This window comes from Lissotriton vulgaris, chromosome 10 (assembly GCF_964263255.1).
Source record: "Lissotriton vulgaris chromosome 10, aLisVul1.2, whole genome shotgun sequence".
NCBI classification, from domain to species: domain Eukaryota; kingdom Metazoa; phylum Chordata; class Amphibia; order Caudata; family Salamandridae; genus Lissotriton; species Lissotriton vulgaris.
The window spans coordinates 749,488,399-749,505,217 of record NC_141698.1 but is presented as its reverse complement, the minus strand read 5'-3'; the positions used below and the strand labels follow the sequence as shown (position 1 = coordinate 749,505,217).

The 16,819-nt window shown below is 44.4% G+C and overlaps 1 protein-coding gene across 36 annotated transcripts in view; it reads right to left on the bottom strand.

Moving 5' to 3' along the window:
• The window catches only part of ABI1 (abl interactor 1), a 391,827-nt gene that overhangs the window by 98,881 nt on the left and 276,127 nt on the right, over positions 1-16,819 (bottom strand). The window lies entirely within an intron of this gene.

The following is a 16,819-nucleotide window of genomic DNA, read 5'->3' as shown; positions in this document are numbered from 1 at the left end:
GTTGATTGTTCTAGTTTGTCTATTCTAGCCCCCAGCCCCTTAACCTGAGTCAGTATGGGCGTCAGGAAACTATTTACCCTCTCCAAGATAATTTCAATAGTCACGGGATCGATAAGCTTGGGGACATTATCAATGCTATTGCTAGTAGGTGGGCAGTTGTTTAGACCCATGGGAGAAACCACAGCATCCCCCTCTACCTCGGCCTTGTCCTCTGAGTGCAGGCCCTTCGCATCTTTCCCACCTAAGCCAAGGGGCTTTCTTCTTTTTTTATAGAGCGCGGCCTGTCTCACTAGCCTACCCTTTTTAAGGTTACATGTCTTTTTGCTCATTTCCCTTTTATTCTGCCTACTTACATCAGATTCAGTTCCAGAAGGCACCCCATCTAAAATCACTACAGTGGGGGAGGGCGATATTGGTAATAATGGCGGGGTTATAACTTTGTTTAAGGGCGTAGGTGATGCAGGTGGAGATGGTGTATTTGGACCACCCTCTTCCTCAGTGCCGCTAGGAAGAAGCGCGGCCAAGTGTTCCAACCTGTCTAAATTTTGCCCTATTTCTAACAGCTGTGGGGGGTCTATAGAGCAGGCCGGGACATCTGCAGGGGGAGCAGATTGAACCCGCTCACAAGCCGGTGTCAGGGCCTGTGCAGCGGCCCCTAAAGATGAGCGTCTGGAAGGAAGGTAGATCTCAGATAGGCGGCGCTCTGACATAGCAATCTCCTTTTCTATTACAGCCGCCACCCTGGTGATAAAGCGGTCCATAGATCCAATCACTGGGCTTCCACCAACAACTCCCCTTTCACCCTCACTCCTGAGCAGTTTTCCTGAACGGGTTGACATAGTTGGGGATAGACCCTTAGAAGACTCACATGGCCCACCTGTGCTTAGTGTTGGAGGAAAGGGACGTGGCCCAGCCCAGCCTCTAACAGCCCCTGACTGCCACAGACTGCCCGCCCTTTGCCCGGGCTTAGCCCTGCGCCGCCCGCGCGCGTCCCACGGTGCGGGATGCTGGATCCGATTTTAATCACCTGTGGGGCGTGTCCTGGCGATGTCCTGGCGGTAGCACGCCTCTCAGCAGGCCAGGAGGTTTGTGGGCGGTGTAGTTTGCCTCACCCTGTGGCTCCTTTGACCCCCAGCTGCGAGCGTTTCCCGCGAAGCGGGAAAAACGAGGTGTGGCGCAGGGGTCCGCACGGACTGCAGGGGAACGAGGTTTCCTTTCAAAGTCTGTCCCCTCAACTGTCTGTAGGTCAGCACGGCACAGTTCTCTCCCGAGGTGCGGGAGGCTGGATCCGATTTTAATCACCTGTGGGGCGTGTCCTGGCGATGTCCTGGCGGTAGCACGCCTCTCAGCAGGCCAGGAGGTTTGTGGGCGGTGTAGTTTGCCTCACCCTGTGGCTCCTTTGACCCCCAGCTGCGAGCGTTTCCCGCGAAGCGGGAAACGCGAGGTGTGGTGCAGTGGTCCGCACGGACTGCAGGGGAACGAGGTTTCCTTTCAAAGTCTGCCCCCTCAACTGTCTGTAGGTCAGCACGGCACAGTTCTCTCCCGAGGTGCGGGAGGCTGGATCCGATTTTAATCACCTGTGGGGCGTGTCCTGGCGATGTCCTGGCGGTAGCACGCCTCTCAGCAGGCCAGGAGGTTTGTGGGCGGTGTAGTTTGCCTCACCCTGTGGCTCCTTTGACCCCCAGCTGCGAGCGTTTCCTGCGAAGCGGGAAACGCGAGGTGTGGCGCAGGGGTCCGCAAGGACTGCAGGGGAACGAGGTTTCCTTTCAAAGTCTGCCCCCTCAACTGTCTGTAGGTCAGCACGGCACATTCTCTCCCCATGGTGCTAGTTATTTTTGGCACCCATTCAAACACTAACAATTGTATTCCTCTGCCATAGTTTTGCAACTAAGATCTTTGCAAAAACAATTACAATTAACAAACGTAACCCTTTTCGATGACTATGTTCCAGTCATTCTAAATAGCACAGAAATTGCTTATTTTTGGGCAAAACCAGAATTTACTCCGTGCTGTATCTGCCGCATCTAAAGGAGATTTTAAGCAGGGGTTTGAAATAGATTTACCCTCTTCTGCTAGGGATGCTTTAGTATTTACCCTCTTCTGCTAGGGATGCTTTAGTATTTACCCTCTTCTGCTAGGGATGCTTTAGTATTTCTTTAGTATTGTTTAGGCAGATGCTTAATCAGCTCTGCCATTTCATCCCAGTGCTACTATGCCTACCCATTGAGCAGGGAATTTGAATTGGCTATGCATCATTGTGTTGCCTCTTCCTTTTCAAACTTTCTCCCCACCATGTTCATCTTCTTAATTTCTTTATCCGGAGGTGGACCGGAGGTTGTTGGGACATTTGCAATGTTTCTAGCTGTGGCAGCAATAATAGAGTCTGCTGGTACAGTTCCTCTAATATATGGTGTGTTTTTCGAGGAGTATTTATATTTTTTCTCGCACCTTGGTGTTACTGGCCTGCATGTTGCAGGTTTCTTTAAGGCCTCTCTCCCCTGATCCAGTATACTTGGGAGCAAGGGTAGGTGCTGGTTCCTACTTTGGGAAGGCAACAATGTCTCTAAAAGGAAACAGGACTGTGATCTTTCTTCTTCCAGTTGCAATCCATACTTGTCTGCTGCCCTTTTTATTACCTGATTGTACATTGCAATGCCGTCCAGGGGCGAAGGCATCGACGGGTACGTGTATATACTCTCCTCTAGGGAATCAGTTTCAAGGTCCTGACACTGCATCTCAATGTATTCCAAACACTATTTCCTAGAACATACCCTGGGATTTAGGATAGTCGTCTTTGAATAAGATTTATTGTTCTTCCTCCTCTTCCTGTGGTTCTGGCATCACTGGGAGCTCCAGTTCTTCTGGGTACTTGTCTGTTTGTGCTTTTTCAGTTTACATTTTTGGCAGAATCCTAAATTTTTGTAGAGAGACATCAAACTCTTTCCTTTAGTAGTACTGTGACAATTTCAGCTTCTTGCGCTCAATCTCAACCACGCGGTCTTCGCGTCGAGCATAGGAGTCTATTTCCTCTTTTAATTAGAGGCTTCTGGCATTGGAGTATCACTCGTCCCTTTTTCAGCCTCTCTCGACTTTGATAGTCTTTCGACAGTCATCTTCTAGGATGTTCGACCGCCTGGGTTGTATTTGCTGTGGGTCCTGAGAAGCTCTTTCGGCCTTTGCTTGCCTTAGGTCAGCGAGATCTTTGACGCAGAGGCAGCTGTTTGTGACTGAGTCGGTTGTTCGAGACTCCACCCCCATCACTCTGTTTTTCGACGTTACCTTCAAACGTTTCTCCTAAATGAACAGCTCGCAATCCAAAATTCAATGAAAAAACTTGTACACTGATCTTTGAAACTTCTTTGCCTACAAATAATGTGTGTTACACAAAGTAGGGTGCACCCAAAAGAGAAGTCACTGGGACCTGGGTATATCGTAGTACAGAGAGAGGGGTCCCAGAATAGAAGGACAAAAGAATAAAAATAACTTGTATAAATGAATTAAGAAAAATATTAAACTTAAGAGTACAATGTTGTTTAATCAAACTCCTATTCAGGTGCATTGCATGAGTACATAAATTCACAAATAATAGTGCCCAATGACATAGGGAGGGAGCGGGGGGGGTGAAGTGGTAGGAAGTGGTGCAGGGTAAGGAACGTGATGCAGGTCAAGCATACTTATTTAGAATCAAAAGAGAACATCACAGGTGGCTTCAAAAGGGAGCCAAACATTTGTACATCAAATGATCATGAGATTCTGAACAACCAAACTTCTGGAGTCAGCAGTACAATTCGTGCTATTGGTAGAAGTTGGTAAGGGGGACTGTTGTCTACGTTTCGACCCAGAACGGCTAGGGTCACTGCACTAACACAGTGTAGCTGCTTGCTGGTCTTGTTACCACATTGGTACTAGGGTCATTGGGAAGAAAACAAGACCTCTGTAGTCTCTCCCAACAAGGTTTGTTTTAGGACTCCCCTGTGTTTGATGTTATAGAAACTGTCTATGTCTGTATTTCTGAAGTACTACGATTCTAGTTCTCAGAACAGTGTCTCCAAGCATGCTTCCTAAGTTTGATGATGCCTTGTTTATCCTGTTGTATACATGATGATTATTTTCCTTACTGTTGCCTCAAAAGGCCCCCCACAGCTCTCCTTCCACCTCCTTGGCAAAATAGGGTTTACATTCTGGATCTGTCTGTCGCCATGTGCTACGGCGTTAGCCTATTCGGATTGCTCTCAATCACTGTTAAAGGATTAATTCTACCAGTGAGTGGTCAGTCAGGCCTTAGGCCATCGTTTGCTCTTCTACTAATGCAGTTAGGTCAGTATTGGGTCGATGCCACAGGACAGATCGTATAGGAACATTTAACTATTGCACAAAAATGTGCAAACTATCAGACACTATTTGCACAAGAACAACACATCAAACAGTGGAGACTTCTAAAATTGTATTTGCGACCTGTGCACAGTACGCTTCTCAAATGAGATAAGTAAACTCTTAGATGAAGAGATGATGGAGAAGGAAACATTTGTGATTTTGAGCTGGTTCCAGAGTGGTAATACCCCTCTACAATATGGATTGCCCACAGTATACGATAAACATGTGTCATCAAAAGCACTCTTATCACTTAGATCCATGTTGGAGGCATCAGCTGAAAATGGTGAACTACCAATTTATCTTCATATGGTGCAAATTAGTTCTACACCAAGATGGTGAACTTGCAGAACTACTGCCAGGTCTCCCTCATCAACGTCTACGTTTAAGATACTAGCCATTTGGTTGGGAAAAGTGATTTGATCCAACGTTTATGCTGACCAATGGGGCTTTGCAGCCAGTCAACTGACTAAAACAATGTTAGGTGCCTCCATTATGCTTTAACTGGCTTTAGAAGGTCCATTAGAGCCCCTAAAAGCAGACTTTGAGAAGGTATTTGACTGGGGGTGAGATTCCCACTCTTGGAAAAAATGTCATATAGGGCCAAGAGTCCTTAGATATATATGCCTCCTATTCACTTGTCTGATCAGCAATCAACAACAGTTAGTGCTCCTTTAGATGTTTTTCCCATGTACAGGGGCACAGAAAGCAGCCTGCTGCCCCCTCCCCCCGGTTTGCCATACAAACCCCGGCAGAATGGATTTGGATGGCCTTTTGAAGGGATCTGAATTGGATTCTGGAATCTCTGATGCAGTGTCATTATAAGTCCAGAGGTTGACCCCCAGAATCATCCTAAGATATGGGGAAAAAAATCAATAGAATACAGTGACATCATTCTACACATGGGATCATGGGTGTGTGTTTGCATAATAATGTTCTATGCAAATATATGTTTTAAGTGTTTATATCACTGTCCCTCTCCAGTAGGGGGGGAAACTTGGCAGCATAGCACGGCCTTTTGGTTGTACAGTAAGCTTTCTTAAAAATGTACTCTTGCTAATTGAGCAGATCCAGATTCCATGTTTTCTGGTTCCAAATCAGAAACGTAAGCAAGACTAGATTGAGCTAGAATATTTTGCCTGCTTTTTGACAACAAACAGACGTGGATAGACATTTCCCCGAGCTACTAAAAACTCAGTTCTTAGGCCCAAGTCAGTGCAATGACAATGACTGTCATTGGTGCTCAATGTATTTTGTTGACCATGTGTGGAAGGGGAAAATGGCATAAATTGACCTGATGACTATCCAACAGAGAACTGCCTTGAGATGCAGCCTGTAAATACCTTTAAGTGAGTGGCAAGTGATATTTTGTGCTTAGTCAAGCCATAAAAAACGTTGTTTCTGGGATCACCCACTCATGAAAACATTTCTGTACCACTGTGAAGATCTGCAAGTGGTGAGTTTCTTAATGAAACTGTGCGTACAGATGAAAAGGTGGAGGAGGACCTTATGTCATTGTCTCAAATGTTAGCGGACCTTGATGAAAAGCAAGACTCAGGAGCTCAGAGAGCGGCGGAAGCAGACACAGGTAGGAGGGATCTTGATGGGCAGAGGATATGTGCCAATGCATAGCTCTGGTTGCCGATGTATAATAATGAGGTATATTGAAACTTGACATAGTGGTTTGTCTGGGGGATGGGAGAGGAAAGGAAGGCTGGGGGCAAACAGTTAGGGTTGACATGAATCTTATATACAACATGAGATGTATAGCAAGCTTATGATACATTATGGCACGAGTTAACAAGTCGAAAGATGATTTGTCTCAATGTCAGTTCTCTCTGAATTTGTTGCTGGGCCCTTGCCATTGTAGAATTATGTCATTTTCTACTCCGGAATTCAGGAAGAGGCTGGGGGGTATGACTTAGGATACAAATATTTACTTGTTCCGGATATTGCTGTGATATCATAAATGCCAATAAAGTTATTTAGAAAGAAAAGTGGTGAGTTTCTTTGCGATCTCCATTTTGCATCTCTGCCAAATTGTTGCAGATACCCGGCATGTGTTCTACCAAACAAGTATGTACCAGACTTAAATCCAGTCCACAAACTGTTCCATGCACCATCTTAAAATTCTGTAAGTAATACATAACTTGTTCCTGTCTAGATAAGACTCAGGAGAGCGTTGGTGTAGAAAATGGTGATGAGATCGTCCTTAATAGGAAGTGATGCTCTCACACACCCATGTGGGTATCATGCTACATCCTCAGGCTTTTTGCTCTTCGTGGTGCCAGCGCTGCAATGACTCATGGGCCTGCGAGAAGGCTCTTTGTCAGAGATCTTTACAATAAAACTGATGTGACGATGGTTGCGGATGTGTGGAGCTGAAGAGAGGGTGTGTCAGTGATCTAAAACTACCTAAGTGTGCCCAGTGTTAGGTTTATTCCCTTTGGTAGGATTAAAAGAAGTCAAATTAGGACGGTTGGCGTGGAATTATGAAGCTCAAATATCTGGTGAGTGAAGCATAATGACTCCGCATATGAAACAGTTAGAATGGCCACCACAAAGGACGACTGGCGTACGCGAGTACTGAGGAGCCCATTCTCATAACTGCTTCAGCTTGTTTGTTGTTCCAGACTTACAACTGCAGTAGTTACGATGTCCTCTGCCTTGACTTAAGGCACCCGTAGGCCTACTATTGGGGGTATGCCAGAAAGCCTTTTTAGGAATTACTAATGTCAGTGCCAATACCAGATATTACGTGAAATAACGTACTGTGTGATGTTTCGTTTTAAATGTTTTTAAACGTTGGTCTGTCTTGACACACCTTAAGCAAACCTCTTTTTATAATACACGGAGGTGACACCGAGACACATGGATACAGGTGGCACCCACTGTAGAAAAATTACATGTAATGCTTCTAGACTAGAGCATGACACTGCACTATATACCGAAATGTTGCTGCAAGTTTCTACGTGTGTCTTAACCATGACACAGAATAATTTATTCTGAGGTGGTTTTCTCTCTTTTTTCCTCCTCCCCTTCTATCTACAGGTTGGATTAGGAAACATGATAGGGTGAGCAGGTCACGGGCACTTCCTTGACCATATTCTTAACCACTAGGGCATGCCACATATGATTGCACCTTGCCAAGGGTCACTCGTGAGATCGATGGGGATTTGCAGCGCCGGCCCCATGAGTAGCAAAGTAAAGTCCAATGATGAAGCAGGACACCCACATGGGGGTTAGAGGGCATCACTTCATATTCAGGAAGATTCCCCACACCATTTTCTAAACCAACCGCTTTCCCAAGTCTTATCTAGACAGGAACAAGCAACTCCTTGTTGTTATACATATTACCTTTCTAAGGAGCATAGGTGCTGGACCTTTATCACGATCCTTGTCCCTCTCTCTAAGTTATATGAGTAATACATAACTGCCATATATTCTGTGCATATCAACAGTACCTTGTGTAAAACAGAGACCTGGAATGTTGCCAGAGCAAAGACTCCCCTTATGTTTAGGAATATTGTCAAGCAAGTGGTAATACTCCAAAATCCATCTGCCCTGCAACTGAAAGATCTCAAAAGTGAGCTTCCCATCCATCTGCGATGAGTTTGCCGATATGGTCACCAGTGACCAGAGTTCTACAAAACATTTACCTGACAGTAGAGCAGGTTGTAATGGTTCCACTAATTCATTTTGTGCTGCACCTTCAGCATTATCAATAAGAAATCTTACCAAGGGTATTGCAGGGCTTGTGTTTGGAAACAGAACTGTGCCATGGGAGAACAGGACTTCAGAATGTAGGGAGTGAGTCTCTACCATATCAGTACCTGTAGACCCAAATCACCTGCATCCCCTAACCTCTCCAGAGTAGCCAGTAATTTCAGTGAACATGAACTTCTAATACCCAAGGGAACAGTGGAAACAGAACATGACCTTTCATTCTCATTCCTACATGTCCATAGTAAACAAAAGAAAGCTTATAATATATTTATTGAAACCATCATAGTCTGCCTTGAAACATGTTTGCTGCAATTAGTAAACAGATGCAAATTAGAAAAGTAATTAAACATTACTGATGGGCTGTAAACAATGAACAACCTGAACATAACTAATATATCTACCTAAGCATACCCTCACTATGTGAGGACAGGGATATAATAGTGATTTCTGGGAATAGCGCTGTTTCCCATACGTGGTAAGTGTGGTTAGGTGGTTCGTATCAAAGATGCAAACTCAGTTTACACAAGGCTGCTGCCTCATTCCAAGACACACTGCTGGAATTCTCCCCTCTAACCTTCAAGGGGTCGAGACACAGTTTATACAGTTTATATTATAGGAATTGTTGTGTTAGAAAGACTGCAGCTGTGCTACTGTGTTGTGTCTAAAAACCTTAGGAGATGTTGCTGATCGGGCACAAGAAAACAGTACACCATGTTATTCAACCTTGTACGAAATGTTCAAGACTGAATCTCAAGAAGAGTCACTGAATAACAAATAAAATACAGAGCGTATTTCAAAAACAATATTATGTCACAAAAACAAATATGTTGCGTGTCTGTGCGAAGCAAAGACAGTCAAAAGCTACTAATACAAGTAACCAAGGGAGAACAAAAGTGGGCACAGAAGGGGAAATACTGCACTCCCTCCTTGGTCGGGAAAGTAACTTAGAGACTAACAAAATAATAAAAACACAAGCACAACGTAAAGCAAATTTAAAGCTAAATGTTATACAAGACAATTATAATCACATTAAAATAATATGACAATTTTGGAAAACATGGCTAAATTAAAGTGAGCCAGAGGCACCCAAGATCTCTACAACAAGATTAATGTTTAGGGAATCCAGAACAGATTCGGTCTCCGGAGACGCAATTGCCCCATTTAAAAGCTTCAAAGAACAGCCATGATCCTCGTTATCAGTCAATGCTGAGAAATTAGCCTGGCAACCGGCACCAAACCCTCCTCAAGGGAGTGGCTGGTAGCATGCATCTTGAAGCAGCCGCAAATTCATGGGACAGCTCTGATAATGGGTTGTTATTGGAATCATCAACATGTTCATGTCCACAGGAACAGGCAATTGCAAAGTCAAGTAGACATCCAGTTCCCACTCGAAGGGGCACCATAAGCAATGAAACACGAGCTGTACTCTAGTGAACCAGGTGGGTAGAAATGACAATGACCAGTCAGTGTTCAGTTCCAGGAGCTATGGGACTCCAAAGAGTCATTATGTGCGGACTGCACTGCTGGACCAGTGGTAGTTCAACAACAGCAACACACTGGAAAATAATGAATGAATAAATGCCGGTATTAGGCCAAAACTTTTCTGGAAGGTGCTGATGGTCCCAATGACTTAAAAAAAAAGTGCTATACCGGCAGTATTCAAGGCATTAAATAATTAGTGCACTAGTTCGCCGAAATGTAATGGAACATTGGTACTCAATAAGGACTGTATCAGTATTCTATCCTGACTTCGCGGCTGGAACTGCGCATTACCATTTCTACGCATTTTTTACTTAGCATGCTCTTAGTACGCATGCTACTGTTAGTTCGCAAATAGGTTTCTTCGCAGGCTATCTACTTTGTTGTGTTTATTTTGAGGCGCTTCCGTATAATGTGAATCGGACAACAGGAAGCATAAGAAGAAAGAAACTACGCTTGAAGGGGAAGAGAGGGACCACGAGGGGAGACAGGTAAGTGGGGCTGTGTAGTGTTTAGGGTGGTGAAGAGGGTAGAATTATATATTTTAGGGTTGTGTTGTGTAGAGTAGTGCATTTGTGTTTAGGGTAGTGTCGGGGTCGGTTAGGGTAGGTTAAGAATGTAGGGACAGGACTGGGGGAAGGGGAAGGGTCGTGCAGGGGGTAGTAATTGAGTATTCAGGGTAGTGCTGTGATGTAGTGCTGTGGTGTTTAGGGTAGTGTCTGGGTCGTGAAGGGTAGTGTAAGAATGTAGGGACAGGACTGGTGACAGGGGGGGTTGTGCAGGGGGTAGTGATGTGGTGTTTGTGTTGTGTTGTAGGGTAGTCAGGGGGGACAAGGACAGTAAAAAGTGCTGTAAATGTGAAGTTTTGTGCTTTAATAGTGTTAGCACTGTGACTATTCAGTGCTAACTTGAGAAAAAAAAGAGTCTCAATAGAGGTGAAAGGCTCATCACAACAAATGTGTCTAGTTTTTCTATGAATGTGATGCAATTCCTTCAAAGGTTTATTTGATGTCCGTAGTTTATCTCTCACATCGTGTTTGCTTTAAATATCTTGCCACTCTTTTTTCCTCTATTTAATCACTGTACAATGTATACTTGTTTTTTCTTTTCTCGTTCTCCGTTTAATATTTTTCCCTATCTCTGTCATGTTGGTATTTTGGCTGCAGGATGGCTCTTTCAGTTACGACGGGACCAAAATGAAAATAAGTGGTATGCATTTTAAAATACAGCGGAGAAAGAGCATAGTTTTGTCAATGTATTTGGGTAGTAAAAGCACGCGCACTATAATATTGCGAAGTAATGTTTTTTGCGATGTAAAAACATTGCATTAAAGTCATGCGTAGTAACAGTCTAAGTAACGTCGTATATTCACTGTATCTCAATGGATGTCCTTGCAACCGTCAGTTCAAAAGATTCTCGGGCAGATATTAATGCCACGTCCTTTTGAAACAATAAGGCTTTGAGTTTGGTTAGCTTTTTAAACTCTGCCTTCAAAGTTGGAATTGAAGGTCACAATGTAGCATCCAAGACCATATGCTTAGGGTTGAAAAAGCACATCAACGCAGCAGGTCACTATTTGGGCGACCAATAAAAAACACTGGATCCAGGCTTTCATGCTTAACGGTCTTGGTTGCCCAACATTAAATAGCTTCCATTTGAAAGAACGGTGATAAGAGGGAGAATTTCACTGGCTGGTATTCCTTTTAGTTAACAGGCCTAATTCGCTACCAAAGCACTGCATGAGCCGTTAATGGTAAGGTGTTTACAGAGAATTGAGTGGCCAACAGAAGAGTCGCTTTCCTTTCCAGTAAGAAATACATTTTTCTCAGGCCACTCACATCAATGAGAAAATTGGAGCAACCATAACTCATGAATAAAGTTCTCCCTACGGCTTCATATCTACCCGCCGGGCAAGCTGTAAACTGGAATGGTGAAACTCGCAAAGATATTAGGCCATGCACCAGCCACACTGCGGACAGTGTTTCTGCTATTGTGAATTGGAGCAGTTCTAATTTTTCTAGGTGTAATATTTAGTGAGTGGCGTCCTTCTTAGCCATGAGGCGTTGTTTGCGTATCAGTTTGAAAGGCAAGGGTAGCTGTGTTGACTATAGGTAAAGCCATGGTGCGGCCACTTTTGAGGACTTGAAGTATCCAGCTAAACTGCATAATTGATATAAGCTGACTTCGCCCATAGTATAAAGCCATTTCACTATGTATAATATCAATAACTGATGACACAATATTATTCAAGCTGTAAATGCAATAAGACAACATATTAAGACTATTATTAACAACAGCAAGTAATTTATACAAATTATCTTGATCAATTTTTCATGAAAATGCAGCAGCTTCCATTTGTGATCATTTCCAAATTTCTTTATATGTGGAATAAATAAATCTTTTTGAACGCGCAGACTTAGGACCACAAAGAAAGTTGGATAGGTCCATGTCTTTCGAAAGGAGAGAAAGATGTTGTATTGCAGACATGGTGGCGTGTTCTAACCATTGTTGACAATTTGCTCACTAAATAGGTGGTTACAATACTGGAGTGCTGGGAATGGAAATAACGGGGGTCGGGTCTGCTTGCATTAAAGCTCAGTGTGCAAAACTAGCATAACAACCATTTGTGTACACTGGCCACAATAACCACCCGTTTGGACCTGAAAATGTGGAATTAAATGTTCCATTCTGTAACATGCTAATGAGTTTGTCTTCCGTGTAATTTGTTAGGTGTTGCCAACTGCCAAATAGAGCAATGGAAGTAATATTTGGTGCATTTGTCTTCAATTTTTGTCAGTTCTAGACAAGTATTCTGCTATACTGTATCACTTAGAAAAATAATTTGTATGGGCCTTAAGCAGGCACGAAACAAGGTGTCTGTTCCCTGAACTTGCCAAGATTTGGTACCAAAGATTGATTTCATTACCATGGTATCTTTCCAACATCCATAGTCATTTACGCCTAACTGTGTGACAAAGAAATCTGTATATATTAGCTTGCTTTGTGTGAGCATATATTTCTTTGCCGTGTAGGGACAAGTTTAAACAAAAGGATTTCGGGTGTAATGCATTGAGACCAGAAAAATATGTAAATGTATCCCTTTATGTTTTAGAGCTCCCTTGTGCGGGAGGTGGACAATGCTCCCATTGTGTATAATCGTTTAACACTGGCCTGATGTAAATAGTGATGTCCATAATGAAAGTAAGAGAATGTTTTTATCCTAATTAGCAGAATTTAAATACAGGTCCTCTGATTCCAAAACAGGGCAGTATTCCAGCTCTGAGAGCATGGAGTTTCCAGGCTTCTAATCCCAATCATCAGAATGTAACCCAGGTACAATTAAATCACCTTTTGGAACTCTACATGAAGAATCTACAGAATTTCCGTAGTTCTACAGATATAGCGAAGCGCATTATCCCAAACAATTCCATCAGTCACTGGAACAGCTGAAATGTTCACAAGGGACAAGTATCTTTTTAGTATATGTGAAGAGGAGTGAGATGCGAACACCTCATTGACCAGTTCTGTGGCAGAGCATTCTGAAGGTCACGGCCATTTATCAGTATAAAGAAAGCAGTCAAATCCAATCCAGAGAAGGAATATGCTACTTACCAGTATGCATCTGTTCTTGGCATGTAGGGCTGCTGACATTCATATCTTGTGCATAGATCGCCGCCTAGTGTTGGGTCCGGATGATTGCACTTGTTGTCTTGGAAGAGTCTTCGAAGTATCACGAGATCGGTGACTCGTCCCTTGGACTACAGTGCGCATGGGCATCCTCCCCATCCTCAGATTGTTTTTCGCCATTGTGGCAGAGATGGAGATAGCAAAGTAAGAGATGGCCATGCCAGAGAGAATGCTGCAGCTGCTACAGGCACCGAAGTGTGTATGGTGGTCCATGTGGCTGCCATACAGATGTCCTCAAGAGGAATATTTCCTAGGAAAGCCATGGATGGAGAAGTGTGGCTCACTGGTTAGAGGAGGCATACCCTGAAGCAGAGGTCAGACCCGGGACCAGGGTTCAATTCCCGACGCGGCAGGGTCTTGAGCCCAATTGTCCACGGACTCGATAATTCTCGCTTCGGTGCCCACTCTAATCATGGGTTCACACTCTGCAACTCTGGGCATTAAGCTTGCTTAATCTCCACAACGGCCCCCCCGCGGCGGGATGCCTGGCCTTCACCTTGGGGATGCCCAGTACGGGTTATCTCACAGGGAAAGGCCAAGACGGGTTCCCAATGCAAGCGCCGAGATGCCCAAGGGTAAGTCGAGCGCTATATAAGACCTCACAAAAAAATGGATGCCCCCATTTTCCTAGTGGAGTGTGGTTTTGGGGGGACGGTTAAAGTGTGTTTTGCCTTTTGATAGCATATCTGAATGCATTTAACTATCCATCTGGCTATTCCTGATTTTGAAATTGGATTCCCTTGTGTTGTGGTGCAAAGGCAACAAACCGTTGCTTTGTTTTCCGAAAGGATTTAGTTCTGTCCACATAGTAAAGTAGAGCTTTCTTTACGTCTAGTGTGTGCAGGGCTCTCAGCTACTGACTGTGGATTTTGAAAGAGCACTGGCAGTTCTATTGATTGGTTGATATGGAAATTGGATACAACCTTAGGCATGAATTTAGGGTTTGTTCTAAGAACCACCCTGTTGGTGTGTACCTGCATGAATGGTTCTTGAATTGTAGGCGCTTGTAATTCACTCACTCTTCTGAGTGAGGTGATGGCCACTAGAAATGCAACTTTCCACGTTAGGAATTGTAGTTCGCAAGAATGTAAAGGTTCGAAAGGAGGGCCCATGAGTCTGGTAAGCACTATATTGAGATTCCAGACTGGGGAAAGGGGGGTGCCTAGGAAGAATCACCCTTTTTAGACCATCCATGAAAGCTTTGATTGCTGGTATTCGAAACAGTGAAAGGTGTCGTCTGTTTTGAAGGTATGCTGCAATGGCAGCACGGTGTAGCCATATTGAAGAGTATGCTAAGTTACATCTTTGTAGGTGCAGCAGGTAACATATAATGTTCTGTATTGATATGTCTAATGGATTAATTTGGTTATTGGTGCAGTAAATAACAAATCTTTTCCATTTAGCTGAATAGCACGCTCGTGTGGTTGGTCTTCTTGCCTCCTTAATGATATTCATGCAATCTGGGGGCAAGTTAAGATATCCAAATTCTAAGACCTCAGGAGCCAGATCGCTAGGTTCATTTGGTTGGGATCTGGGTGTCTGATTTCTCCATGGTTCTGAGTTAGAAGATGAGGTGCAAGGTGCAGTCTTTGATGGGGAACTACTGAGAGTTCTAGGAACGTTGTGTAGCACGGTGGTCTCGCCCATGTGGGAGCAACTAGGATTAGTGTGAGGGAGTGTTGCCGCAGTTTGTGTGCCACCAGCGGGATCAGTGGTGCTGGGGTAAAAGCGTACGCAAATCTGCCTGACCAGTTCATCCATATTGCATTGCCCTGTGACAATGGATGTGGGAACCTGGCGGCAAAGTATTGGCATTTCGAGTTTTCTTTTGTGGCGAACAGGTCTATTTCTGGGTGACCCCACTCCTCGAAGAATGGTTGGAGGACCTGGGGGTAAATCTCCCATTCGTGTAATTGCTGGCTGTGCCTGCTGAGCAGGTTGGCAACTTGATTGTCCTCCCCTGGAAGGTGTTTTGCTAGGAGAAAAAGGTTTCTGGGAATCGCCCACTTCCAGATACTCTGTGCCAAATGGGACAGCTGTGGTGTGTGCGTTCCTCCCTGTTTCTGGATATAGTACATTGCGGTCATGTTGTTCGTCCGGATCAACACCGTTTTGCTGCACAAGTATTTCTGAAATGCTTTTAGGGCTAGGAATATCGCTAGCAACTCTAGTTGGTTGATATGCAGCCTTCTCTGCTTGTTTGTCCAGAGCCCCTGTACAGTGTATTGAAGGAGATGGGCTCCCCAGCCTGTCAGTGATGCGTCCGCTGTTAGTACTAGTTGTGGAACCGGCTCTTGGAACAGTCGCCCCTTGGAAAGGTTTTGTGGGTTCCACCACTGCAGAGAGTTGTGAGTGCGACTGTCTACCAACACTAGGTCTTTTAGTTGTCCTTGAGCCTGGTTCTATTGCCGTGCTAGACATTGCTGTAATGGGCACATTTGAAGTCTGGCATGGGGGACAATGAATATGGAGGAGGCCATCATGCCTATGAGCTGCATAAAGACTTGAGCTGGCAGAGAGTTTTGTGGGTGGAATTTGCAAATGAGTGTCTGCATACTGGAGATCCTTGCTGAGTTGGGATACGCCTTTTCCACCGAGGTGTTTATGGTGGCTCCCAGGTACTGCTGTATGTAGGACGGTTGCAGATGTGATTTTGTGTAGTTGATTGAGAATCCTAAGCTGTGTAACAGCTGGATTGTTTGAGACGTGTGTGCTGCACATTGGTGGTACGATTTTGCTTGTATAAGCCAATCGTCCAGGTAAGGGTACACATTAACATGCTGACTCCTGAGATGTGCTGCCACGGTCACTAAGCATTTTGTAAACACTCTTTGAGCCATGGTAACCCTGAAGGGCAAAACCTTGAATTGGTAGTGTTGACCTTCTACTGTGAACCTGAGGTATTTTCTGTGGGCTAGATGGATGGGTATGTGGAAATACGCATCCTTGAGGTCCAGTGTTGCTAGGAAATCCCCCCGTTGTAGTAACGGGAGCACTTGTTGTAATGTTATCATATGAAAGTGCTCCGACAGTATGTATTGATTTAGGGGTCTGAGGTCCAATATTGGTCTGAGAGAGCCGTCCTTCTTGGGAATAAGGAAATATAGGGAGTACACTCCCTTCCCTTGCTGTTGGAAAGGGACTTGCTCTATGGTCCCCTTTTATAGCATGCAGTTCACCTCTTGTTGTAATAGGGTGATGTGTTCACTGGACATTGGACAATGTCTTGGTGGTATGTTTAGTGGTGTAAAGGTCAGTTCTAGGCAGTAGCCAGACTGGATAATTTCTCTCACCCACCTGTCTGTGGTAATTGTGTTCCAGATGGATAGGAACTGTTGGAGTCTGCCTCCGACCGGTGTTATGTGGTCTGGAGGAAGTGTAATAGAGTCACAGTTTTGAGGCAGTGGAGGCTCTGGTGTTATTGCCTCCACGTCCTCTCCCCTTGGTATTGTTACCTCTGTAACCTCCTCGGGTGGTGTTTTTAGTAAAGGAACTTTGTGTGTTACCTTTATATGAGGCCGTTGTTTGTGAGGTATGTCCCAGTGTGTTTGCCCTG